General features: G+C 38.3%; 1 long non-coding RNA gene across 3 annotated transcripts; it reads left to right on the top strand.

Annotated features, from left to right (window-relative positions):
* Positions 1 to 608: 608 nt before the first annotated feature.
* LOC116258114 (uncharacterized) lies at positions 609 to 17,668 on the top strand. Of its 3 annotated transcripts, XR_004173601.2 has the most exons (6): positions 609 to 1,350; positions 7,711 to 7,769; positions 7,855 to 8,109; positions 8,901 to 8,981; positions 16,297 to 16,613; positions 16,722 to 17,668. It is a non-coding gene; the product is annotated as an uncharacterized LOC116258114 (long non-coding RNA). The 3 variants fall into 3 exon arrangements; XR_007573966.1 differs by lacking the exon at positions 8,901 to 8,981 and having other exon boundaries at positions 611 to 1,350; positions 7,855 to 8,114; XR_004173600.2 differs by lacking the exon at positions 8,901 to 8,981 and having other exon boundaries at positions 617 to 1,350.
* The last annotated feature ends 246 nt before the right edge of the window (positions 17,669 to 17,914 follow it).

Genomic DNA, 17,914 nt, shown 5'->3' on the forward strand with positions numbered 1-17,914 from the left:
TCTTTTCGTAATTTTTTTAAAAGAAGAGCGGAGAACGCCCATTTGGTTTGATTGGCCTTGAAAATCCATCAGAGCTAATTCAGCTAGTTTTTCTTTAAAATTAAGATATTTTGAAATTTTTTAAAAGAAGAGTAAATAGTCATCTGCATCTCTCTCTCCATTGCTTTCACTCTATATTCTCGTGTATGGGTCAAGTTCTTGCTTCGTTCGTGGTAGGAACAGCAGCATAGAGACTTGCAGAGGCCTTCCGACTTGAGAAACAGGGTTGGATTGCTCATTGTTTGTTCCCTCGATGTAAGGAACTTCACTGGCCTCCACCTCCTCGCTCTGCATGGTTGCTCTTGAACACCGTCTACATGTCAAGATCGGAAGCGGCTTCTCCTATCTCAAATAGTGGATGAACATATATGTCCTATTATTTGAACATAATAGTTCACTGGTTTGAAGGTATGATTGCTTCAATGTTCTCTTTTCTTTTCAAGAAGATGATTAGATTGCGAATTCTTTTCGTTTTGGTTGCATATATCCTTAAACCTATCTGATCTTAACAAAGCATTTACTTTGTATAATTATGCATCCAGTAATTCGAAATAGGTATGTTGCTAATGAGAACTAGATATTTTTAATTAATTGTGTAGCTCTCTCTTAGATCTCAATTACACACACACACATGGGAACATAATTTGGTTTTTTGCATGAGTGCTAGGGGTTGGTAGGGCAGGTTATTCCATTATTTGATGAAATAAGAAAATATTGATGTATTGAAAGGGCCGAATGATCGCACTTGTTTTTTGATGCTCTTTCATCGGCATTTTACTGCGTCAAACCATATTTTTACTCAAGGCACCCTGCAAGAACTTAAGGGGCGCTTGTTCTTCTCTTCCCACTTCCTCCCTCCCTCCGCCCTGTTCTTGCCTCTTTTTCTCGTCCCACCTCCCATCCCTGTTTCTCTCTCTCTCTCCAACATGCTCGCCTCCCTCCCTGCTCTCACCAGTCTCTCCCCATCTCCTGTCTCACATCCCTCCCCGTTCTTGCTCTCTCTCTCTCTACCCACCTCCTGCTTTCCTCCCTTCCTGTTCATGCTTCCCAGTCTCCCTACCTCCTACTTGCCTCATTCCCTATTTATGACTTCCCCTTCGTTCGCCTTTTTCATGCCTCTCTGTCCGCACCTCCCGCTTGCTTCCCTCCTTCTTCTCATCCCTCTCTCTCCCCATCTCTCATCATGTTTGATCTCTCCCCATTCTCACGTCTCATAGAAGAGGGCTAATCATCTCTTTTTGCTTTTGGGCTGCACTCAGGGAGGACAAAGGGGGTCTGATTTAAGGCCGATTATTTTTGTCATTGAATAAGGTGAGCAGAACTTTGTGATTCTCATCTGTCATGTGCTCCCATTTTACAAATTCATCATTAAGGATTGGCTACCTTTCTCATGAATCTTGATATTGATTGATTTCTCTAATTTGTTATGTGCTGTGTTATGATTTATTCTCATCCACGCATGGGATACATTGAATATGAAATGTCTTATGTATCAATTTTTTCTGCTTTTTTTTTTTGGTGTCATATGGTACATTTAGTGGCTAGCTTCCTCATATGACTTCTACTGAACGATATAAGAGTTATGTTGTCGTGACCTTGATTCAAAAGTTTCAGGTTCACTTTGGTCTCTCAAGGAATTTTCCTACAGTCATCTCCTCCATCGTATTTGCTTGGGTACCTAGCTTTAGTAACACTCGTAAGATTTTCACATGTTGGGGCTGGCGTGTGCTCCCATTTGGTATCAGGACTAAGAAACTAGTCCAAAAACTGATAGGGTCTAATGAGATTAAATAAATCTAAACCCTCTTTCTTTCCTGTCTTCTGTCTCTGGTTCGTGGAGCTAAACTGCTGCAGCAAGTGGTGGGATGAAGGAACTCCTCTGTGCCAGACTGATCCCATGTTTATAATTAGTAAAGACTTATAAAAAATCTTTTCTGACGCCATTATCCACCCACCAATAAGGGCAGTTTGGTCTCAAAGGTGATTATTACATCATTTGATTCAATCCTCAACCTGCTAGTCAGTATGCTAAGGATGGTGTCATGTACTTACTGTGCACTGTCATGTTCTTGTTTTGTCTATCTTGATTCGAGTCTGCAAGAGCTTCACTTGGGCGGCAAGGGGCCAATTTTGGGTGCAAATCTTGTAGGAACTGTTCCTTAAGGCAAAGTACAAACTGGATGTGCTCTCCTATGAGTAATGGGTACTTCAATGGCTTTCACCAACTAGGTCTGCAGATGTTCCATGGATGATTAAAGCTATGGCTGTTGTTAAAACGTTTGCCTATCCAAAAGAAAAAATCTGAATGCCAATCAATGCCATTGGCTTGCATCAGTACTCAAGCTACCTAAAACATGTTTTTCAACAACAATTGCATCATTTATGAAGCCTTTTTTATTAAAAAATCTCCATCTACATTTTTAAAAATAAGCAGGCCCCATAGACTCGTTACTCCAAAACTCATCTGACATCTGGTACTGTCCCTAACCCAACTATGTTCTCGCTGCTTCAAGAGAGAGATAATTATCTTGACCGTATATACATAATTGATTTTGATATAGTGTCTGAATCTTTGCATAGATTGTAATTTTTGACATGCTATTTAAATTTGATGGCCTAGTGGCAAATTCATTGTTCTTTTTGCTTACTTAATCCAAGCTAATCCTTAATATTAAGTTTGTCAATTAAAGATTTTCTTTCTCCAATGAGATAACATAAGTGAGAAAAAGAAATGTAGATCAATAGCATTGGATCCAAAATTTTGAATGAGAACATAAACTCATTTTACCGAATACATAATTCTTTTAAGCTGCTAATCATGGCGAAAGTAACAAGATGGCGAGTTTGTCTAAGTAGTTCAAGTGTCAAGGTTTGTAAATTTATGTTTATTTAGCTATACCTAGAATCTATAATTTTTTTTTATCTCTATTACTTTCAAACAAAGTCTAATGGCTTCAACACTATAGCATCATTTCTATTTTTCCAAAACCTAGTTTAGCTAAAAAATGATATAACTTGAAGTATGAAAAGTGAAAACATCCCATAAAGTAAGGAAAGGAGGTTATATGTTGGACCCTATTGAAAATTTGAAATTTAAGCATGTTATATACATATATACTTATGCAGCTGATGATGTATGTCAATGATTACTGTCCTCTTATACACACACACACACACTAACACACACACACACACACACACGTACACACATATATATATATATATCATCATCTACAACATCTTTTTGTGTATAATATTTACTTTTTGAATGCCATTGTTGTACCATGAGTCTATATGAAAAGATTTTCCTGATATGTATAAGTGAGGTTTTATAAGATTTTAAATAAATGGTTTATGTGTGGGCATTACATAAACCTGCCCCAATACCTAGTTTTGCTAAAAAATAATATAAATTGAACTGTATATACCTTGCTCAAAGTAAGGGAAACAGTTTATATGTAGACTACATTGAAGATTTTAAAATTTAAGCACGTGATATACATTTATACTTATGAATCTGATGATGTATGTATATGATTATTGTCACTTATATATAAGATGTATATATGTGTGATATATATATATATATATATATATATACATTATACAAATAAACACACACATATATAAAATCATCTATAGCAGCTTTTTGTGTATGTTATTTACTTTATGAATGCCATTTTCATGAGTCTACATGAAAATATTTTTCTGAAATTTATAAATGAGATTTTATAAAATTTTAAAATCAATGGTTTATGTGTGGGCATTACATAAATTAGCGTGGGCAAATTTCGTAACTATGGAACCCCAAGCTTGAAGTACCAAAGTTAACGTATAGTATGTGATACCGTATTTTGTGCATCTATAAGAATGCATATATATCGGCATTAATGAATGATAATTAGCTTGCATTAAAAATATATATGATTTCCATGATATGCTTTGTTTGAAGGCAAGTTTCCATTAGCAAAGTTTACTAATGATCTCTAACATGGTGTACTAGATATAATTGTATTTTGGTTTATTGAGTAGTTCATGAAGGAGCCTAGACAACATGGAAGAAAGAAGTTGGATTCAGAAAAATGGATAAATGTTGTAAGATATTTGAAGAATATTATTATTAATAATTTAATACTACATGATCCTTGAAAATTGAAATCCACTTATTCTACCATTTGACAGGTCTAGTCTTGAATTTTTACGTGGGATACTTAATTTTGTCAAATTTTCAGCTCCAAATAGTTCATTTTCTGATGTGAACTTTGTTGCCCATGTTAAAGATGCAACAATGGCTTATATCAATTAGCTAAATATATAGTAAATCACATAGCATGCAATGGATTTGTTGAAAGCTATACAAGATGGTATTTTCATGGAGAATCGATATTACCACTAAGTGATGTTTGGAAGTACTAAAGATGCAAATGATGAAATGGTTGACATGACTGCTGCTACATGTGGTCAAACTACAGAAAATGAAGATGATGATTTTGTTGCACAAGACACTGAAATGCTACATCTACCAATTTGTTAAGAGAGACGAAAACAAAGTTATATATAGGGTGCACAACATTTACAAAATTGTCATCCATTATTGATTACTTCATATAAAATGCATTAGTGGTTGGAGTCACAAGTCATTCGATATGTAACTTAAATTATTAGTTGATAGATTTCCTACGGAGTGCAATTGCCTAAGTCTCATTATGAAGCAAAGAAAATCATTACTGGATTGGGGCTTGATTATAAAAAAATAAATGTTTGTAATAACAATTGCATGTTATGTTGGAAAGAATCTAAAAAAAAAAAAGATAAATGTGACATTTGTGGCTCTTCAATATGGAAAGGTGGTGAAAAACAAAATGATATTGGGCAGACTTGTTCAAGCAGAGTATATCAAGTTCCCATAATTTTTTTTTGTCATTTTTCATTGATCTCAAGATTAAAGGAACTATTTAAGTTAGCTGAAAGTGCAGCTCAAATAAGATGGCTCGATGAAGAGCATGCAACCGATAGTATTTTAGGACATCCTATAGGTTCAATTGCATGGAAATCTTTTGATGAATCACCCATGATGTTTGTTATGGATGCTCATGATCTGAGACTTGGATTGACAAGCGATTGTTTCAATCATTATGAAAATTTGGGCACTACTTATATTGTGTGATCCGTTCTTATATTTGTTTATAATTTTCCACCCTGGATGTGTATGAAACAATCATATACATTTCTTTCATTGTTCATTGCAAGGCCATGGTTTGTTGGAAATAAAATGGATATTCTTTTGCAACCACTTGCTGTTACGAATTGAAAATATTGTGTGATTGCTCGATTCAAACATATGATGCATCAAAATGAATATTTTTCGATGTTGATTTTTCTACATATGGTGATTTGTCATGATGGAGCACTAAAGGAAAATTGTCTTGTCCAATATGTCATAAAGCTACACCATCATTTCAATTAAAACATAACAAGAAAGAGTGCTACATGAAATCGAAGGTTTTTACCATAGATCTCAAATTTTGGTGAGAAAAAAGATCATTTGATGGCAATGTTGTAATGAAAATGCCTCCAAATCCACTTTCAGGGGCAAATGTACTGCACCAACTACAATGTCATTGAAACTTAATATTCGATAATGTTGGATCTCCTGATATCCATTTATCATATAATTGAGAGAAAAATAATATATTCTATTACATTACCATATTGGGAGTCTTAACATATTACGTTACAACTTGGATGTAATGCATATAGAGAAAAATATATGACAACATTCTTGGGACATTGTTAATGATTCAAGGAAAGTCAAAGGACTTTTTGAAGGCAAGATTAGATTTGCAAGAGACGAATATGAGACCAGTATTGCACCTTTGGCGGCAGAACTTTAAAGTGATTCTTCCAGCGACATGTTATACTATGAATAAACAAGGAAAGACTTTTTTTGGTAAAGTGTTGATGGATGTCAAAGTTTTGGATGTTTGTTCTGCAATATTACACAACATATAAATATAAATAACCACAAAATTTCTTTTCTTAAAAGTCATGACTGTTGTATGTTGATGCAACAATTTTTTCAATAGCCTTGAGAAAATCTGTATCAAGAATGGTTAATACAAGGGCGATACATAAAGATGAAATAAAGAAGTTGGATTAGCAAATTATTATTGTTGTAGGCCATGCAGAGAAAATTTTTCCTCCAACTTCTTTTGACATTATGGTTCATTTGGTGGTTCATGTTGCACATGAAGTACATCTAGGAGGGCCTGTGTAATATCATTGGATGCATCTTGTTGAAAGGTAATGTTTAAATATTCTATTGCATTTTTTATTTTCATTCATGTGGGCTAAAAGTAAATTTCATACATTTTTGTTGATAAGTATCTATAAAAGTTGAAAAGTTTTGTACGTAATTGAAACCAACTAGAGGGATCAATTGTAGAAGGCTATATAGCTGAAGAATGCTTAACTTTTTGTTCTAGATATTTACATGAAATAAATACTCAAGCACAATTACCTATTTACTTTTTGACCATGAACCGGTGGCCCCTTTTCTTGAGTATGTTATTATTTTCTCTTTTATAACATTTTACACGATTGAATATGGAATATTATTTCCATTAATTATCATGTATTTCGAATGGACATGCAGGAAACATCTAAACTTGGTCAAAAGACAAAATTGCAGTCAACCTCGTAAAATTGAGTGGATTCATAAGGCTAAGCTTTATAATTGGTTTTGTGACCATGTATGTACATAAAATTATATTATGAGGTTTGAAACTCACAGATATATATTTTGTATGCAGTACTAATATCCTCACATTTACATTAGATTTATGAATTACATGCCAAAGGTCATTGCGAAGGTCTCGCAGATGAAGTAATGTGGCTTGCTTAATATCCGCAAAATGTTGTCAAGAGATACAAGGGATTCGTCATTAATGGATTCACGTTTCTTCAAAATTTTAGAAGAGCGCCGACAAACTCAAATAATGGTGTCATTGTTATTTCAAAGACATCTACCTTTTCAAGTGCACGAGACACATCTCCTATTCTTGATGAAGTTACTTATTATGGAGTTATTGAAGATATAACTGAAGTTGAATATCATCTTAATGTAAGCTTTGTCTTGTTCAACTGTCAATGATTTGATGTTCTTAGTGCAAACAATAAAGGTGTTAAAGTTGATGAATATAGGTTCACTTTTTCAATACAAGATATCAATGCATGATAGACAGACCATTTGTATTAGCTAACCAAGTGGAACAAGTCTTTCATGTCCAAGATCCCATTGAAGAAGCCTAGCAAGTTGTAGTGGGAACAAAGCCAATGGATTTCTATGATGTTTTTAGAAATAAAGTAAACGAAATTACTGATGAGGACAAGATGCGTCTGATAGAATATCTATCATATACTAGATGATAGTAGACCTTGATAAAGACAATAATATCTCATGGACTAGAACAGATGTGCCTATTACTTTTATTGTTAATGCACCTACTACACTTATTGATGCAATTATACAACATGATGAAGAAGATGCATAGGTAACTGCACAAAATGCACTTAGTTACAATTGATTGCATATCATTGGGTGAATGAATTATAATTTATTTTTTGTTTTATTGTTGTTATTAACATGGTCATGCTTTTATTCTTATGCAGTCGCTGCCCAATGGTGATTAGTCACTCTCAGGATTCCTACTCAATTGATGCATCTCCCAGTAATTATTTACCTATGCTTTGATTTTTTTTTTTTTTTTTTACTTGAGCATCTCTTCAAGATAAATAAATCACTTCAACATTTAGATTTTCAGCTTTGGCACCTCAACGTCGAAGCAAAAATTGCTGCTCACGTGCATTGAGCACCTTGAAGCTCCATGCAAGAGGAAAAATAAAGCTCAAATTGAATACTCATAGTCAGCCTCAATAGGTGTGGATGCCCAAAAGTTAAGTACATATATTGGGACACTAGCTCACAATGTAGAACAAACACCTCGACATTACTTCACATGGTCAGAATTACCAGATTTATACAAGGAGGATATATGGAGACTTATTCAAGTATGGTGATTCCTTTGTCCCTTGCCTATATTTATTTATATTATGTCTCTCTCTTATTTGATACTTTCTTTTTCTAATCACACTAATCATTATCCTTTAGGCAAAGTATGAGCTTCATGACAATACAATTAATATCAATATCGTTAATCCATGAGTCTTCAAAGTACATGCAAGACTATGAAGGACTTGGAGGTGCAAGCTATGTAAAATTTAATGATAAATAAAGTCTCATGTTGAGTGTATAAAGCATCAGGAGGGAGACCATGCCAAAAATGCAATGGGAGCTTTTTATGCAATAGTTTGACACAGATAAATGCAAAGTTATGGTTTAAAATGTAATAACCATTGTGTATATAAGATGTATTTTATGTGTATGTCGTTTCATAAATGCTTTTGTTTTCACTAAAATGGTTTGACAATACAAGCAAAAAGTAAAATAAGTAAAGCCATTTGAGGTCTACATAAATTTCCCAAAAGCTTTGCACATGCTCATGCAGAATTTGAAAGTTTATACTTTTTATACTTCAGAATTTACATAAGACTTTTTTGTTTTCTATTTGTCATATTATCTTATTGGTTGGTTAATCTAACAATATGCAACTCTTACATTTGTGGGATGAGAGCACTGAACCACAAACATCCTGAGCACAGTTTTGGGATCAGTTACAATAGTTCGAATCATGAAAATGTTGGAAACTTGGAAATGAAGCTACATGTGAAATGATTGTGAGATATACTTTACGTGCTTGTTCGTGTGTCTTTTGACCTTATAAATTTTGTGTAATTGGTAGGAAAAAATAACCGAAGCCTTGGCGAAATTACATGAAGGTTCAAAGGATATTCAATATCTCAAACTTCACATTCTATTCTAGGTTGGCATTCTAGATGCAATCCCTTTTACTGTCATACTAAAGAAGATCAATAATACTTGTTTCCTTTACTGCAAGTGGTTTGCTCTCTTCTCCATATATGTGAAGCAAATCTTCTCTCTTCTTTATCATCCTAAAACATTCATACTGAATGGATGAACAATTGCTCTCCCTTTAGGATCTTGACATATTGATGCAGAATAGGACCACGTCACTCTCTTGGGTCCAGTTCCTCGCCTTAGGTTCCACCTTCGGGCATCAGTGCAGTTCACGAATCTTCAACCGTGGGATCCCCTATGGACCCAGAGCATACACGAGAGGAGGTGCCTCTACTTAGATACTCGAGGCGGACCAAGAGTTGAATTGTAATTTTGATTTACGTATGTTATTTTGTGACCTATTTTGTAAGTATGCTCATTCGTATCTTTGTTGATCCATTTGGATCCAGAATACTTGTTCAGGATCCGACCCGTTTCTACACTCTCGCCCATATAAATGGGCGACCGTTCATTTTGTACTCACTTGATGTCGAATGAAGAAAGGGTTTATTTTTGTTTTGTGCTGCTTTCATCTTCTACTTTCTTCTTGTCGCCTAGTGTAACTAGTTAGTTTAGGAAGTTTGTTGTCTTATGCAAGTAGGCATTGCAAAGTCTGTTTTGCAAGCTGTGTTGCATCAGTTTGGTATCGGAGCAAAGCTTCGTTCCTACCGTGCACATGACTGCTGCAAAAGAAGCAAGAGAAAAAGAAGAAGAAAAGGTGAATGACTCTGCTCCAGAAAAAAGAATTACAGAGTTTGCATCGAATGTAAATGAGAACAATCAAACAGAAATCGTGCGGTCTGAAAGGGAAAGTCAAGAAAACTTACAGCAGACTATGGCAAAGCACGAATTTGAGATTGCCCACATCAGGCGAGACCTTGCTACTGCAACTAGGAGAATGGATGAAAGGTTCAATGAGTTCAAGGATGAGATCAAAGGAATGCTATGTTCGTTTTTGCAGTACTCACAGAGTAAAACGGAGAATTTCCAGGCGTTACCTACTACAAACGGGGCTCCCAACTACTCTGTGAGAGACGACAAGGCATTGGCGTAACGTGGAATCAAGAATGCGCATCATTGGAAAGGGTTTCCGTTGGAGCTTGCCAGCAAACGTTCCAAATCCGGCGTCATCAAAACCCTATGCCGGAGTTCCCCTATTTTCGACCGGAGGAAGTGGAGACTCAGCCTCGTCTTCCTCCCATCGTCAGGCGGGAACGACGGGCATGGGTTCAACCATGCCCACTAGCGAACAGTTGATGTTACCCAGTCTGGCTAATGGAGCATCGACAACGCCAGTTCTTCCATCGCTGGCTGGTGGTACAGCGAGGAATGTCGCTGGTGCTTCTGCAATCTGGGGGCGAAGATAGGATGTGCCCCTGTCCGACCGGCCGCCGTCCATTGTTCTGCCACCTGCCGTTGCGCCGCCCACTGATGCTCGTGAACCGAAGGGGGGGGCGCCCGCCATCGCCATCCACCCACCATCATCACGGGTGGGAGATGGTGGTCGCCCGTCCCTCCGCCGGCTGTTTCCCCTTTCTGTGTCAGGTGGAAAGGGGGAACCCCGACCCTCTCGCGAGAGATCGAGAGGCCCGACGGTTTGAACCGGTACCGGATCGAACCGACTTGGGCCATGGAACCGATTCAAATCTGTATCGCCCGATCCAAGGTGATTTGGGTTTGAATCCAGGTCCAAACTTTTTAAATGGCCCTTTTCAACCCAGTTTAGATCCATTAGTGTCCCCTAATATAATCCAAACCTATAATTCTAGCCTCAAACCTGCCCCAAGAACCAACCTAGACCATAATTGGACCCAGAACCCGCTCATTTTGTTTCCCGAAACCGGATCAGAACCAGATCCATTCTCTTATCGATTCTGGAGTGAGTTCAAATCCAGTCTTCTATCCACAAAACTCGATCCATAATCCAACATAAACCACTCTCGGTCCGACTAGTAGTTTAGGAGCAAACCCAATCCAAACCCAAACCTTTATCCAAACCCCTATCCAAATTCGTCCTTAAGCCCATACCCAAATCCACATGTGAACCCTTTTCACGCCCCATACCCATTCCCAAATCCATAGTCATATCCATATTTGCCTGCCCATGTGACCCAAGCCCCAGATCCAGTTCCATTTTTTGTAGGCACCGTCAGAGAGCCACCACTTCCTCAAGCTCCATAGCAAAGGTGTCAGTAGATCGGTCCCCTTGCAGATTGAACCCACCAGAGGGCACCCCCTGTTGAGCCGTACCGACCCCATGCACCAGCCGAGAATGATAGCGACTCAGCCTTTTCAGATGATAACGAGTTTTGTCGTGCGCATCCAGCACGACCAGTTGACCATCGACACAGGCATACCGCAGATCATCCAGATCGCCCGACCATATATGGGGTGAGGTTGGACCTTTCAAAGTTTGTTGGGTGATTCGATGCACAAGAGTACTTTGACTGGGCATATGCAGTCCAGTTCTTCTTCGACTACCACCAGGTGGAGGAGCATCACAGAGTGCCACTTGCTGCGACTAGACTGCGTGAGCTTGCATAGACTTGGTGGTTTGAGCTTCAGAGATCGTATGAGCGACGCGGTCAACGACCAGTGCAGGCTTGGGGCAAGATGTAGAAGCTGATGCAGGCCAAGTTTGTACCCTTGGACCACACTGAGAGGGCATACAAGGAGTACCTCGATCTTCGTCAGGGCTCGAGATCTGTAACGGATTACACGGCAGAGTTTCATCGACTTTCACTGCGCGTCCAGATTGTGGAGACTGAGCATCAACAGGTTATCAGGTACGTTTCTGGTCTTCGCCCCTCTATTTCTAATGAATTTAATTGTACCAGAGTAGATACTCTAGATCAGGCAAGCAACTATGCAATGAACATAGAAGAAACTTTGAAACGTAAACATGAAACCCGAGTGTCTAGGGGTGACGCCTCGCGTCGCCCCAAGTCGAGTTTTCCAACCAGGGGAGGTAGCTCCTCAAAATCTGTTGAGTCCAAGCCCGTACCGCCTTCCCCTGGTAAAGGCGAGCAATCAGGTCCAGCCTATAACACCCGATCTAAAACTCGTACTTCAGACCAGACCATCTGTTATTTTAGGTGTCATGAGTTAGGTCACTTAGCTTCAAAATGCCCAAATTCCCAATAGAAAACTCATTTGGCAGAGACTATAGAGGAACCGCCAGATTTTGACGGTAAGGAAGCCTCGAGTGGCTCATCTGATGTGTGACAACATAAGCAACCTTTTGTCAATTCGTCACGTCATGACTGCACCTAAAGAAAAATCAGACTCTTCATGGTTGCGTAGTAACATTTTCAGGACTCGATGCAAGTGTGAGGGGTATATTTATGATGTGATTGTAGACAGTCGTGCGTGTGAGAACTTAGTTTCATAGGATGTAGTTTCTACCCTAGGCCTGAAACCAGAGAAGCGCACTCAACCTTATAAGATGGCCCGGTTTAAGAAAGGAAAAGAAGTTCACGTCACTCAATGGTGCCTGATTAAAATTTCAATGAGACCTCACTACCTGGATGAAGTGTGGTGCGATGTTGTTCCTATGAATGCTTGTCACATTCTCCTTGGACGACCTTGGCAATATGATGGGAAAACCGTTCATGATGGACACAAGAATACTTATTCCTTTAGATTCAAGGGCCGGAAAGTTCTCTTGCTACCCACCAAGGAAAACACTACACAACAAGTGGGTTGTCCAGTACCCTCTAATTTTGTGGGATTATCGCGGAAAGAATTTTTGGATCATTGTGTAGAAGATGGGTTTTGCTATGCTTTGGTTGTTAAACCTGTATCTATGATCTCAACTGACTTTTCAAAAGAGGTAGCGCCACTCATTTCTGAATTTCAAGATTTTATGCTTGATGATCTGCCTTAGGGATTGCCACCAAACCGGGATGTTCAACATGCTATAGACTTTGTCCCAGGAGCTAGTTTACCCAACTTACCAGCATATCGGATGAACCCCATTGATCATGCTGAGTTGCAGAGGCAAGTAAATGAATTGCTGCAAAAGGGTCACATTCGAGAGAGTGTTAGCCTGTGTGCAGTTCTAGCTTTACTGACCCCAAAGAAAGATGGCACGAAATGGATGTGCGTGGATAGTCGAGCTATCAATAAGATCACCGTTAAGTACCGTTTCCCCATTCTGAGATTAGATGATATGTTGGATATGCTAGCGGGAGCACAAGTGTTCTCGAAAATTGATTTGAAAAGTGGATACCATCATATAAGAATTCGAGAAGGAGATGAGTGGAAAATTGCATTTAAAACGCGAGATGGACTCTATGAGTGGCTAGTCATGCCATTTGGACTGTCAAATGCACCCAACATCTTCATGAGCGTCATGACGTAAGTCCTTTAGGCCATACATTGAAAAATTTGTTGTAGTGTACTTCGATGACATTTTGGTCTTTAGCCTCACAATTTCTGATCAACTTGGTCACCTACGTCAAGTCCTAGAGACTTTGCGTAAGGAAAAATTGTTTGTCAATGCAAAGAAATGTAGTTTTCTCACTTCGAACCTTGTCTTCTTGGGGTTCATTGTTTCGTCTAAAGGAGTGCAGGCTGATCCCTCTAAGGTGCAAGCTATCATAGACTGGCCAACGCCGAGAACAGTAGGCGATGTCAGGAGTTTTCATGGTTTAGCCACTTTCTACGGAGATTCATCAGAAACTTCAACACCATTATGGCTCCTATCACAGAGTGTCTCAAGGGTGAAACTTTTAAGTGGACCCAAGCAGCTGAGGACGCCTTTTGCAATATCAAGGATCGTATGACTCATGCCCCTGTTGACTTTACTATACTTCACTAAGGTATTTGAGGTAGAATGTGAAGCCTCCAAGGTTGTTATTGGAGTTGTGCTTAGTCAGAAGAAGAGGCCAGTCGCTTTCTACAACGATACAGCGAGAAGCTAAGCAGAGCAAAATGTTAGTACTCTACCTATGACTTGGAGTTCTATGCTGTTGTATGAGCCCTTCGATATTGGAGACACTATTTAATCTACAAAGAATTTGTTGTGTTTACAGATCATGAGGCACTTAAGTATATCTATAGCCAAAAAAAGATGAGTGCTCGTCATGTCAAGTGGGTTAATTTCATAGAAGAGTATGCCTTCTCCATTCGCCACCAATCAAGGAAGCTCAATAGAGTTGTAGACGCCCTCAGTAGAAAGAACAACCTATTGATGTTCATGTCTGTGGAGGTAGTTGGATTTGAAAGTTGCAAGGACATGTATCATGCTGACTTAGATTTCAGCCACATTTGGTCTGAGTACTCTAATGCGTCTCAACCCCTGAACTCTAAATTTTTCATTCACAATGGCTACTTTTTCCGTGGGAATAAGTTGTGTATCCCTCAAGACTTATACGATTACAACTTATTGCAGAACTCCATGGTAATGGAATGTCGGGGCATTTTGGACAGGATAAGACTTATTCTTTGATGGATGAATGCTACTATTGGCCCAAGATGAGGAAGGATGTCATCAAGTTTGTTCAATGTTGCCATACTTGCCAAATCGCAAAGGGGCATAGACAAAATAGTGGGTTGTATACTCCCCTACCTATTCCAGATTGGCTTTGGGAGCATGTTTCTATGGATTTCATTGTGGGACTTCCCAAGACGGTTTGTAAAGTGGATGCAATCATGGTTGTTGTAGACAGATTTTTGAAGATGGCCATTTTCATTCCATGCAAGAGGACGACAAATGCGTCATTAGTTGCCTCTTACTATTTCAAAGATGTGGCACAGTTTCATAGTCTTCCTCGTTCCATCACATCAGATCGAGATACACGATTCCTGAGTCATTTTTGGCGTTCACTATGGTCTCTGCTTAATACTAAACTTTAGTTCAGTAGTGCTTACCACCCTCAGACTAATGGCCAAACGGAGGTAGTCAATAGAATTTTAGGAAACCTATTCAGGTGTCTTGTAGGAGAAAATACCAAAACCTGGGACTTAGTGCTACCACAGGCTGAGTTTACGTATAATAACTCAGTCAACCGTTCCACTGGAAAGTCTCCTTTTCAAGTGGTATATGGTCGGTCTCCAAACCATTGTTGACTTATCCCCAGTACCAGGTGCTGGAGAACATGCTCCAACGGCACTAGATGTTATTGAGTATATGTGTGATGTCTATAGCCAAGTAAAGCAGAAGCTCTTGGAGAGCTATGAAACCTACAAGTCCCGTGTTGATAAGAGTTGTCGAGATGTCAACTTTGAGGTAGGTCAACAAGTTTGTGTCTACCTACGACCTGAGCGATGTCCTCTTGGTACCTATAGTAAGTTAAGTCTTAGGAAATATGGCCTTTTCCGTATCAGTTGTCGTTTAGGAATGCTTATATGCTTGAGCTTTTTGAGGATTGGCAAATTTTGCGATCTTCAGTGTTTCTGATCTGTTTCCGTACTTTGGTGACAATGATTCGTCGGAGACGAATTCTGTCAAACCAGGTGAGAATGATGCAGGGCAGGACCAAACTCGTCACTTTCCTGGGTCCAGTTCTTCGCCTCAGGTTCCACCTTCGGGCATCAGTGCAGTTCATGAACCTTCAACCGTGGGATCCTCTGTGGACCCAGAGCATACACGAGAGGAGGTGCCTCTACGTAGATACTCGAGGCGGGCCAAGGGTTGAATTGTAATTTTGATTTACATATGTTATTTTGTGACCTATTTTGTAAGTATGTTCATTCGTATCTTTGTTGATCCATTCGGATCCAGAATACTTGTTCAGGATCCGACCCGTTTCTACACTCTCGCCCATATAAATGGACGATCGTTCATTTTGTACTCACTTGATGTCGAATGAAGAAAAGGTTTATTTTCGTTTGTGCTGCTTTCATCTTCTACTTTCTTCTTGTTGTCTAGTGTAACTAGTTAGTTTAGAAAGTTTGTTCTCTTCTGCAAGTTGGCATTGCAAAGTCTGTTTTGCAAGCCATGTTGCATCACATATGTACAGTGAACTCTTAGTGCATTGACATTGTGAAATTTGACTTGGGCATATTGTCCATATCTTTTTAAGTTCAAAATTGTAGTTTTTGGACTAATATTAAAGTTAATTATGTTACAGAAATAAGCTTATAAATAGATCTTTTCAATTAAAGGTCTAGAAGCGTAGGCTTGTTTTTAACATTATCGAAAGTTAGACCACACATATTTTCTATTATCACCAGGTCTTAGTTTAGGTGCTATTTGAAAATCTTCCTTATGATATTATTATTATTGTTGCTTTAATAAACTCATTTGAACTCTAACATGTAAAACTGAACCCTAGGCATAGACGCAAGCCTCTTTGGGCTGAAGAGGGGTTGACAAGCAAGAGAATGGGGGCTAAAAGTTGATGGCGATGCTTCATTGAGCGCCTTCAAAGCACACTTTCTGGTCCTGAAAAGAATACACTTCAGAAACCACGAAAGCTAACCAAAGACAAACTTCTTTGAGCATAGAAACAAAAGGAAAAGAAAATTTGAAAGAAATTAAGAGAAGCCAGGAGGAAGCAGGAGCAGGAAGTCAAGCACCACCTCTCTCTTTCAGCAGGAAAAGGAAGAAATAGAAAGGAGGAGCCAACAAGGTCATATGTAGGAGCAACAGGTGTTCTATTCTGTTAAGTGTTTTAAGAGTCATATAATCAATAACTTTTTTTGTCCAAGTACTGTAGAACTGGACATTGATAACAGTAAATGATACATTAACTTGCAGGCTCATGCTTTTTGAAAGACACATTTTGACTCGAACAAATGGATGGTGGATCTCTTTCAACTATTGATATCTTCAACAAGGTACACCAAACTACTAATTATATTGTTTGTGGGATTTGATTATTGTTTGAGGAGCTTACAACACATGATAACTTACATGATATTATAGTCGTATTTATGAAGCTGCAAAGCTTATGGCATGTCTTTTTGCTTGTAAAGTACATGAATGGAGGAAGTGATCTTATCTATATGTATGTTGCAACTCATCTGCAGCATATTTACCTCAGAATAATCATGTTTTTGGGTATAGATGATTTGTTGCTTGAGTTTGCATTGCTCATCCACATTATTAGCTGTTGTTGGAATTGACAATTCTAAAAAATTTAGTGTTGACATGTGAGTTTGTGATGAACAACAATTATCAAAGGATACATTATTGTCAAATTTATGGGCTCTATATTAGGCGCTAATAGAAGGTACTAGACTTGTGCTTAAATTTTAGTACTCGTTTGATGTTTCTGGACGTTCGAATAAAGTTGTTTGAAGCACAGCATGAATAGGTATCTCTAATTTCATGGCCATTAGAGAATCATATTTCCGTATTTTATTCTCATTGTGGAGCATAAACTCCATTATGTTGGAAGAGCACGACTCAAACTGCATCTATACTTTTTCTTATTCAAGTGGCTTATCTTGTGAAGCAAAACTATTTTTACTGTCTTAGAATTTGATAATTCCGTCATAGATACTGGAATTGTTTGACAATGTGTGCAAGTTTTTCTGATGGGCTTGGTTATTTATGAATTTTGGGACCGTGGAGAAGGCATAAAAGGAAGCCAGCAAAATTCAGCACAAGGCTTAGGTTTTTTTATTTTGTATGTTTATATTCAAAATTGTATCAAATATTTATTAAGTTATTAAAAGAAAGATTATATATATAGAACATAATGGTTACACTCGCCATGACTTTTTTTCCTTGGGTTACGTGTAAGGAGTTGTGGCTGACGTGACAGCCACAACTAAAACAAGGGCTGATAGGTAGGTTAAATCATGGTTAGTGGTTGGAACAGCCAGAGTCTTAAGTATAAATCATGGCCGAAAGCCAATGGCCTCAATGGCTATTTACTTGCTACACTTACGACCATGGGTGAAAGTACTTTTGGGCCTTTGGCCACAATTTTTGGGTCTATCAGC

The sequence above is a fragment of the Nymphaea colorata genome, chromosome 7 (assembly GCF_008831285.2).
Source record: "Nymphaea colorata isolate Beijing-Zhang1983 chromosome 7, ASM883128v2, whole genome shotgun sequence".
NCBI classification, from domain to species: domain Eukaryota; kingdom Viridiplantae; phylum Streptophyta; class Magnoliopsida; order Nymphaeales; family Nymphaeaceae; genus Nymphaea; species Nymphaea colorata.